The sequence below is a fragment of the Cervus canadensis genome, chromosome 21 (assembly GCF_019320065.1).
Source record: "Cervus canadensis isolate Bull #8, Minnesota chromosome 21, ASM1932006v1, whole genome shotgun sequence".
Lineage (NCBI taxonomy): Eukaryota > Metazoa > Chordata > Mammalia > Artiodactyla > Cervidae > Cervus > Cervus canadensis.
In genome coordinates this window covers 18430304-18441038 of record NC_057406.1, presented here as the reverse complement: position 1 = coordinate 18441038, position 10735 = coordinate 18430304, and the positions used below count along the sequence as shown (strand labels likewise).

Genomic DNA, 10735 nt, shown 5'->3' with positions numbered 1-10735 from the left:
TGGAAATTGAGAAAATAATTCTGCTTATTTGGACCTCACTTTAAAATTTAAATTTTAGGTAAATGATATTGTAGATGAAGGTATCTATGACATATTTTGAACTTCTTAAAGAAATTCATAGTGAAGATAGCTTAAAATGAGAGAGCTCTGTATGATAACTATTTCGACTGATAAATCCAAAAGCATTTGATTTTTTAGTGACATAAAAATACATTTGCACTATAGAAGAATATTTAATGAAATAAATGTTGATTTTAGATATTACACTAAGTATAAAAATAGTATCGAAACATAATTGCATAAATTGTGTATGGGCAACCACAATTCAGTTTAAAAAATTAACTGAAATTTAATATTTTTAATATACTTTATATTAAAAGACTCTTAGTGAAGTACTTGTAGTAAAATCAGTACAAAAAAGCAAAAATATGTCAAAATAGTAATAGTGATTGTAAAATATTAGTGATTTTATTTTATTATATCTGCTCTCATTGTTTCTCTAATTCCTGTAATGAGCATGTAATGCTTTTTGTATTTCTCCTGGAGAAGGAAATGGCAACCCACTCCAGTATTCTTGCCTGGAGAATCTTATGGACAGAGGAGCCTGGCGGGCTACAGTCTGTGGGTTAACAAGAGTCGGACATGACTTAGCAACCAAATCACCACCAATACTTTTCTAAAGAGATTTTTAATATTGTCTTAATACTCTTAACCTATTTTTCCATTCCTAAGCAGAGCACCCCAGAAAGCTGGTGTAGGAATAAACATACTGGCAATAAATAAGAATGTGCAGTGTCCACTGGATACAAATAAAAAACCACTTGCCTGGAAATCAAAATAATTTTAGTCAAGTTTCAACTTATCACAAATTGTGTGATCATGTACATAAACTTTAAAATGCACATTCTTTTTGATTTAACATTTCTATTCCTTAAAAATTAGCACAGACATAACCCCAAAGAAGGAAAAATAAGTACAAATAAAATGTTAAATGCTCCATAATTTAATGTAATAGAAATAAATCTAAATGTCTAAGTATAGTGAAATGATTTAGCAAATTATAGCAGTGATTTCAAGGGACAATACTAAAACTTGTAATATTAAGACTATGAGGTAAAAAAGAAAGAAAACTTATGGAACTACACTAAAGAACGCACTTCATAGGAGTTTGCTCCCTAACATATAAAATCAAATTAATTTTGGCACTTACACAGTTATCTGCCTGTCTCAGAAAATGTTTTCTCGGGGTTCTATGTAAGAATGGTTTGTTTCATCTTCAAATTCCCAGAGAGTCACAGGGTCTAGTAACTGAAATGCTCTTAATACCTTCTTCCTACACTTGTCACCATTCTGGTGCAACACTGGGAGTGTGGGAAGGACCTAGTTATATGAATTGTCAGGGGACGTTCAACTTTAAGGAATCCAGTATGTTGCACTTTTCTTCCTTTGTGTGTCATTTCTCAAGGATTCTCTGTTCCTTATCAGTCCCTATTCCGGAAATGAGTAGAGCTGCATGTAGTTCTCAGGACTGAGATCATGGGAAAGGGTACCTGCTTGGATTCCTTTCAGTAGCTCCCTTCAATGACTCTTTTCAGCATCAGCGACCTTGTATGTATTAGACTATCCATTTTGTTGCAATTGATGGGATTTCATCCTTTGTAATGGCTGAGCAATCATTTTACTAAAGATATATAAGCCTGCATTTCTGCTAATAAAATACCCTTGTTCCACTAGAGACTTGGGTCCCCGTGTCATTCTTTCTTTCTCTCTCTCCCTCTGGCTAATTCTCTGGAGCGTAGAAACCTGCCAAGCTCACTTTCCTGCCCAGGCTTTCAAGACCTCTTCGAGAGGACGCCCTGTGCCTCCGTGAGCAGTACAAGCCTTGTATTAGGGCTTTATTGGTTCTCTGTGTAACCCAAGGAATACTAGCCTCTTTCTCTCTTTTGCTTTCTTTTTTTTTTTTAATTTTTTTCATTTATTTTTATTAGTTGGAGACGAATTACTTTACAATACTGTAGTGGTTTTTATCATCGACTCCGGACCACCAGGTTCCAGTCCATTAAAGGACCGCAACAAGTGGCGCCCGAACGAGGACCTGGTACACGTGGCATTTCGGACGGTGTGACTCAGGACCTATTGAGGTCGGGACCTATTGAGGTCGGTAAGTACTAAGAAATGGGTCAAATGGCTGGAAAGCCCCATCATTTCTCTACTTTACTTCACCATTGGTTTAAATTTCAGGGACGTTTGGTTTCACATCAGCAAATAGAGGCTTATCTCCAAATGGTGGGAAACTATCTTGACTAATAGTCATCTTATTCTTGCTGATTGCTTTTTATATCTGTAATTATATAATAATTTTTATACCTAAATGGCTTAGGCATTTAAGTTACAAATGATTACTCATGCTCCTGCAGTTTCCACTGCCTCCTCTAGCCATTACTCAGGGCCCCTAGATCAGAGACCCTCTATATAAAGATGAGGAGAATATATTGCCTCAACAATTTAAGGCCTATGCCCCTTCCCAGCAGGAAGAGGTTACAAAATGTTTTCTCAACCCCTTTCCCTGACAACTGTATTCTCCTAAAAGCATGAGGAAATGAAAGACTGGAAGCTTAAGCAGACAGTCCAGGGCCCTATAAAGAGGAAACAAACATTCTCCCTCATGCTTTCCTTAAGCCTTGTGCAACAATGTATCTTGCCAGAAAACTGACCTTTCTTTAGGTCCAGAACTAATGATCACACAGCACAATGTCTTACTCGTGGAAATGCTTTTCTTAGGCTCTATGTTAATGATTATAATTGTAACAAATCTTGCCTAAGAACTTGTATATCAAGACTTGTACCCCTGATTGCACAGCAACAATATATCTTGCCCAGAGACATTATCTGGAACCTGTTCTCCCTGGTTAATCTTGTGCCAAAGTTATCTCTGGATGAATGTCTTGAGAAAGGGCCTAATAGAACTCTTACAACATTGAGGTATTCTTTTTACCTATTCTCAACAACTAATTGAAAATATATGTAAAGTTCCATTTAAACTAATGAGACAAATACTCTTTCTACCCCCTTTTTGATATCTATGACAGAAGCTTTCTCTGTTCTTTGAGGCAATAGAAGCTCAAATGCTATGCCCTCCTTTATTGCATGAATAATTGAAAGAAGTTACCCTTGAAGCCTGGGATCAAATTACTCCTCAAGGAGAACATACAGGTACTTATACTAAGATATTACAAGGACCTAATGAAACCTATGCTGATTTTCTAGCTAGACTAGAAACTGCTATTTCCCATATTGTGATTGGAAAGGAAGCCAATATACAACTAGGAAAACTGCTTCCATATGAGAATGCAAATCAAGAATGTTAAAGTGCTATCACTCCAATATGTGAGACTGGGACTGTTATTGATTATTTGAAGGTTTGACAATCTGGGATCTAAGACATAGAAAATGCAAATGTTAGCTGAAACAATGGCTGCAGCTTTTATAAAAAGAGAAATGAAAGGTATTTTACACGTGGGGATAAGACCCATATAAGAGATTGCCCTAAGAAATATACAGAAAAAACTAAAAATAATAAAAGGTTTCCAAAACTTTGCCCTCGCTGCCATAAAGAGATGCATTGGGCTAAAGGTTGCCAATCTAAATAGGATGTTGAAAGAAAACTTATTTCAGGAAACTTCAAACAGGGGACTCCTCGGGTCCCCTTCAACAAAAATCAGGGACAAACTCCATCTTTTCCCTCAAATCTTCAACATCCAGCAGTACTGCCATCAATATATCAGCCCTAAATGATTTTCTCTTTTTCCCTCAAACAATCCCTTCTAAAATACCTACCGGACTTTTTGGACCCTTACCTCCACAAACTTTCGGCCTTTTACTTGGTCAATCTAGTTTGACTTCTAAAGGAATTACTGTTCACCCTGGAGTAATTGATTCATATTATAAAGGAAAAATTCAAATTATGATGTCATCTCAGATTATATAGCAATTCAAAAAGGGGGACAAAATTGCTCAATTACTTCTTTTACCTTATACTGCTATTAACTCCTCTCATGATATACAGACAGATGGATCAAGTAATACAAATCAAAAACAATCCTTATGGACATCATTGGTATCTGAATATACCCAAACAAATATAAATATCAAAATAAATGATAAAAGATTTTCTGGTCTCTTTGATACTGGATCTGACATCACTATTATTTCCAAACACTTATGGCCCAAATCTTGGCCTATACAGAAAATTTCTTGCCTAATTACAGGAGTTCCTCAAACCAAAATACAAGAAGTTTATCAAAGTATTCAAATTTATCCTTATGAGGCACCAGAAGGCCAGCCTGCTACATTACAACCTTCTGTGATACATACACCCCTTAATCTAATAAAAAGGGATTTACTTATGCAATGACAAACTCAGATATACATTCCACATTTTTCCTAGGGGCCACTGCTCATTTAACAAACAAAACAATTATTAAAATAATTTGAAAGAATGACAAGCCTATTTGGACAGAGCAATGGCCCCTTACAAAAGAAAAATTACAGGCTGCTAAAGAACTTATAGATACACAATTAGAATTAAAACATATTGAGAAATCTTGCTCTCCTTGGAATGCTCCTATTTTTGTTATAAAAAAGAAATATAACAAATGGCGTCTCTTAACAGACCTTAGAAAAGTTAATGCATCTATGAAACCTATGGGTACATTTCAACCAGAGATCCCATCACCTACCACTATTCCTCAAGACTGACACATTATTATTATTGATTTACAAGATTGCTTTTTTAATATACCTCTACACCCTTTAGACTGAGAAAAATTCGCTTTCTCCCTCCCTTTTCCTAATCACATCGGGCCTCATAAACGATATTAATAGACTGTACTGCCTCAAAAAAATGATAAATTCTCTCACCATGTGTCAGTACTATGTAACTAAAACCCTTGAGCCTATGAGAAAACAATTTCCTGACTTTCTTGTTATTCATTATATAGATGATATATTGTTTTCAGCTCCATCTGTTTTAAAAACTCAACACACGTTTGATATAGCTCAACAATGTTTAAACAACTTTGGATTAATCATTGCCCCTGAAAAAAATCTAAACCTCTATACCTTACCATTACTTAGGGTTTATTATTAATAAACAACACATTACTTCTCAACTAACACAGATTCATACTGATAAATTATCAACCTTGAATGATTTTCAAAAACTTTTAGGCGATATAAGTTAGATTAGGCCCTCTTTGGGCATTGCTAATTATCAACTAATTAATCTATTTAATACTTTGAAAGGAGATCCTAATCTAAATAGCCCTCAATCACTTTCTCAAGAGGTACAAGAGAAACTCTATTTAGTGCAAAACAAACTACAAAGACATTTTCTTACCCTCATTAGAGTAGATTTACCTTAAAAGTTATTTGTACTGGCCTCTCTTCATTCTCCCATGAGACTTCTTGCCCAACAAGAACACCCAATAAAATGGATCTATACCCATTTTAGAGAAATAAAGTCACTTATGTCCTACCTTGATTTAATTATTCTAATCATTATCAATAGAAGAAATAGTACTAAACTCTAATTGGCTCCCATCCCCATAAAAATGTAATACCTATTAATAAATCTCAATTTGAGAATACATTGCAAACTTCTACTGATTTCCAAATAGCTTTTCTAGAATATTTTGGGAAATTTTCATTTCATTATCCCTCTAACAAGCTATGAAGTTTCTTCAAAAATACTGAATTTATTATTTCCCACATCATCAGCCCACAGCCTATAACTCAAGCTAAAGTTTTCTACATAGATGAGACTAAAAATGCCAAAGGCTCATTCTGGTCTTTTCAAAGAGGATAAAGTCTTTTACACTAAATTCCATTCTGCTCAACAAAACAAATTATATACCCTTATTCAAGTTATTTGCCTACATCCCTACCCCATTAATATAGTCTCTGATTCCTCATATTCAGTTTTTGTATTAAAAAATATAGAAACTTCCACCATAAACTCCAATCAACCTATTATTCAACAACTTTTTTTTCGAACTGCAATCCATTATTAAAAACCACATTTCTCCCGTTTATATTACACATAATCGAGCACATTCCTGTCTTCCAGGTCCTATGACTCATGGTAATGAACAGGCTGATAAACTTGTTTCCTTTGCTACTCCGGAAAAACAGCATGCTCTGTTACACAACAATGCTGGCTCTCTACACCATACCCATACCGCCAGGCTAAAAAAAAAAAAAAAAAAAAAATTATTAATAATTGCTCTACTTGTAGACCCCTACATCTTCAACCCATTACACAAGGTATTAATCCTCAGAGATTATAACCTAATAAATTATGACAAATAGATATAACTCATTGCCCTGAACTTTCTCCTTCTTCTCCTATACTTCTGTATCAACACAAATTCTTCTTTTATCTGGGTCACACCTCTTGGCGGTGAAGCTACACAACACGTTATAACTCACCTATTAGCTTGTTTTGCTATAATAAAAATTCCTAGTTCTATAAAAACAGACAATGGCCTTGCCTATACTTCAAGTTATTTCAAACAATTTTTACAATCATTTTCTATTAAACATGTTACAGGTATTCCTTTTAACCCACAAGCACAATATATAATCAAACAAGCACATCACACACTGAAACTACAAATAAAAAAAAATTATTTTAAAAAAGGAGGAATACACAGGAACACTACTATCTTCCTTATCTAAAACAGACTTTACTAGATTTCAAAATAAGCTATTCTCTAAACCTGTGACTATTGTTAATACAGCTTTATTTGTTTTAAATTTTTTAAACTTACTACAGGGAGATTTCTTGACAAGAGCAGAAAACCATTTCAAGAAACTGAAAGACTCTTCTTTTTTGCTGTCCATTAGTTAACGGGTTAACTAATCAATGGAAATCTGGGAAACTAATCCTACAGGGAAAGGTGTAAGCTTGTATTTCTCCAGATGGATCCAACGAACTCACATGGCTTCCTCTTCGGAAGATTCAACCTAAGGGGGCCCCCAGCATTCCAGCTAGAGACGAAACAGCAAAAACCCCAGGAGGAAGAAATTCCAATACAAGCCATGGCGACTCTAAAGATCTCCAGAAAGCACCACCCTCAACGGCATCAATCTTATGATCTCCCCTCTTGGGGACAGATAAAAACCCTTACTAATCAAGCTGAATATCTGGTTTCTCAACAGGCAGGCAATGCCTCGGAATCCAGAAAATATTTTTGTTGCTATGCTTGCTTTGCTTGCTTTTCCTTCCCCTGCTCAAGCTGAATTAATGAATCATACTTACTGGGCTTATATACCAAACCCACCTTTATTACAGATTGTAGAATAGACAGAAAAGGGACCGATCGTATCAACCAATGATTCCATACATGTGCCTTCTCCCTGGAGCATGAAAGGGCCCTCACACCCTGAGAAGGAAGGGAGACTAATTAGTATTTCTCTAGGTTATGAAATCCTTCCTTTATGCATGGGCCCAGCAGAATTATGCATAAATGTTAGCCGACAAACTTGGGCTTTTGTCCCGCCTCCAAAAAGGGACTTTCGGACGTTGCTTGGATTATTTACTGCCCTTTCTTCTTATGAGAACCACGTCAACACTACTGAAACTCTAGGGAAAGGACAAAAAACATTATGCAAAGGGTTTACTTATAAGAACTTAAAGTATATTCCTGTTCATTGGGACAGGTGTCAAGCCAAATCAGGAAAATTAACGTTTGTGGCCAATAACACCATTGTTGATTGGGGACCCCATGGTATGTGGTTATCTGACTGTTCAGATGATATTAACAGCACTATATATGATTATGCTACTCAAATAGCATGGAAGATTACCAATATTACGATGGAATATTACCATAACAAAGGACTTCTTGGTTGGCTTGACGGTGGAATGGCACCCCCTGGCCCTCAAATCGTCCTCAATAAACGGATTGGGCCTAAACAATGAGACATTTGGAAGCTTGCCGCGAGCACCGAAAGAACTTATAACTTGGACTGGATATTTCACAGAGACTAGTCGCAGTTCCAGTCATTATTCCTTTCATTATAATCAGTCATATTTCACACAAGCTTGTGTTCCCCTTCCTTTTGTTATAGCTATAGGAAACTTACAATTCAATAAGATTTTACGTTCTGTAACTTGTATAAATTGCAAATTATATACCTGTCTTAACTCTTCTATTTCCTTAAGAAATGAATCCCTTTTGCTTCTTTGATCTTGACATAATTTATGGTTACCAGTAAATCTCCAACAGCCCTGGGAAGAAGGCCCCATGGCCGGGCTCACTTCCAGGTTACTTACTAAATTACTCTGATGATCTAAATGATTCATCGGATGGCTGATTCTTAGCATTTTGGGATTAATGGCTATTTGCACCACTGCTGCTGTCGCCGGTGTTGCTTTACAAACTTCAATTCAAACACATAGTTTTATCCAAAATTGGACTAACGATGCTCATACTATGTGGGCCACTCAGGCTCAGATAGATGAGGAAATTCAAGATGAAATACAGGAACTAAAAAGAGCCATCAAATGGATTGGAGATCAATTAACAGATTTACAAAAACAAATGATACTAAAATGTTATTGGAGGTCTACTCGATTTTGTATTACTCCTGTTCAATTTAATCATAGTGCCTACAACTGGGAACGGATCAAATTTCATTTACAAAACATACATGATAAGCCTCCCTGAATGTACAATTATTACAGAAAGAAATCTTTGAAACCTTTTCTAAAAGTCTGCCCTCTTCCACTAATTTGGAAACTTTAGCTGAACAATTAGCTGATCAATTATCTGGCCTAGACCCTCGAGGATGGTTACAAAGCATTATACATAGTATTAGATTTGGAATTATAACACTAATAATTGTCCTAATGGTTACATGCATATTATACCAATGCCTTTCAACTAAAATTGTTCAAACTAAACAAACTCATTTGGTCAGGACCTTTTTCACCAAACTATCTACACTCACCACCAATTATGAAAAAATAAAAAGGGGGGAACTTAGGGGACAATAAAGCCCATATATCCATTAATAGTCTGCCTTGTGAATTATTTAGGATTAATAGAACACTATATAAATAAAAAATACTAGAAAGTACCCAGTCTGGATCGTTGCTTTTCTCCAGAGGAAACAGGAACATAAAGAGATTAAGGGACTTGCTTAAGGAACACAGCTCATTGTAACAGAGCCAAGGCAGGACACACGGCTGATTATGAATGTATGTTCACATGGCTGTGCTCCTTTTAACATGCTCTGTGGCTTTATAACTTAACCTTTACAATATTCAGCTTTGCTATGCAAAAGAATACAAGGGAAAAAATTTGGAAAAATTTTATTGTTCCACTGCTGCACTGAGTATTTTGAACTCTTCTTGGTTATGTAAAACAATAATGTAATTCACTTATTAGGTATTACAATTTTTAACACAAAGTGGGGTTTTTATATAATATTTAAATATTTGTGTTTGATTTGGTAATTATTTTCTTTCCAGGACACAGACTTAAAGGTATTCACCAACTTAAAGCTCAAATATCCCATTCCATCCTGATCCTATAAGTTTCTATCATCCAGGTAAAATAAATACAGCCACGGCAGGAGCCACTTCTTTTGACTGCATTGGACATTATGCTGTCATTCAATAAGCAAAAAAAAAAATAAACAATAAGATAAAATACAATTATTCCTATAGCAAGTGGATGAAGTGCACATCAGAAGAGAATAATTCTGAGAAGTCTGGATGTTTTTTCATATAGGAGATGTATCATATGGAATGAAGAGCATTTTAGCAAGTGTATGAGAGAAAAAAGACCCTTTAAGCAAAGGGAATACTATCAAAGAAAGAGAAATAACTTTTAAGTTAAATGATGGTTGGAAGGCATCACTGACTCAATCAGACATGACTTTGAGCAAACTCCGGGAAATAGTGGAGGACAGGGAAGCTTGTCGTGCTGCAGTCTATGGGGTCGTAAAGAGTTGGAGGCAACTTAGCAACTAAACACTATAAATGAAGTATGGTCACTCTATTTCCTATTTGTTGTTGTTGTTTAGTAGTTAAGTTGTATCCAACTTGTTTGCAAACCAGGAATCGAACCCAAGTCTCCTGTATTGGCAGGCAGATTCTTTACCATTGAGTCACCAGGGAAGCCCTACTGTACCTTCAAGATAAACTGGTCTTGCAGACTGGCAGATCCTGAGTAGAGAACTGAGACCCTAGAAAACTCTGAGGAAAGAACATTAAAAAGAAAGTCGGAGGCCAAGTTAAGAAGTCAGTGGCCATGGCAAAGAAAAACCCAGAAAATGAAACTGTATAAATGCAGAAAAAAATCCACGAGGGAAGGATAAACAATTTCTGTACAGTCTCCTCATTTATCAGTCCTTCAACAGTTGTTTCTGAAAATAAGTTCACTTAAGAAGGGAACACTTTGTTACCAGCCTTAACTCTGAATCTATTTGTATTCATGTTCTAAGAAAATGCAGACCAAAGAACCTCTGCTACTAGTTGTTAAGATTTTTATTTCCTGCCACTTCAACTCCAAGCAAATGCTATGATTCTTGTGTCCTGATTTTCCTTTGCCCCATCAAAAAAAAAAAAAAAAAATATGTATATATATATATACACATACTGGATAGGGAATGTTCCCTTTCATCCCTTTCTAGTTCAGAAGTTTATACTGTTCCATTTCTTGCC

General features: G+C 35.6%; 1 long non-coding RNA gene and 1 pseudogene across 1 annotated transcript; both read left to right on the top strand.

Moving 5' to 3' along the window:
- Positions 1–10735, top strand: part of LOC122423132 — a 92784-nt pseudogene that overhangs the window by 55243 nt on the left and 26806 nt on the right.
- LOC122423615 lies at positions 1459–9057 on the top strand. Its single transcript, XR_006264191.1, has 3 exons — positions 1459–2161; positions 3090–3213; positions 6836–9057. It is a non-coding gene; the product is annotated as an uncharacterized LOC122423615 (long non-coding RNA).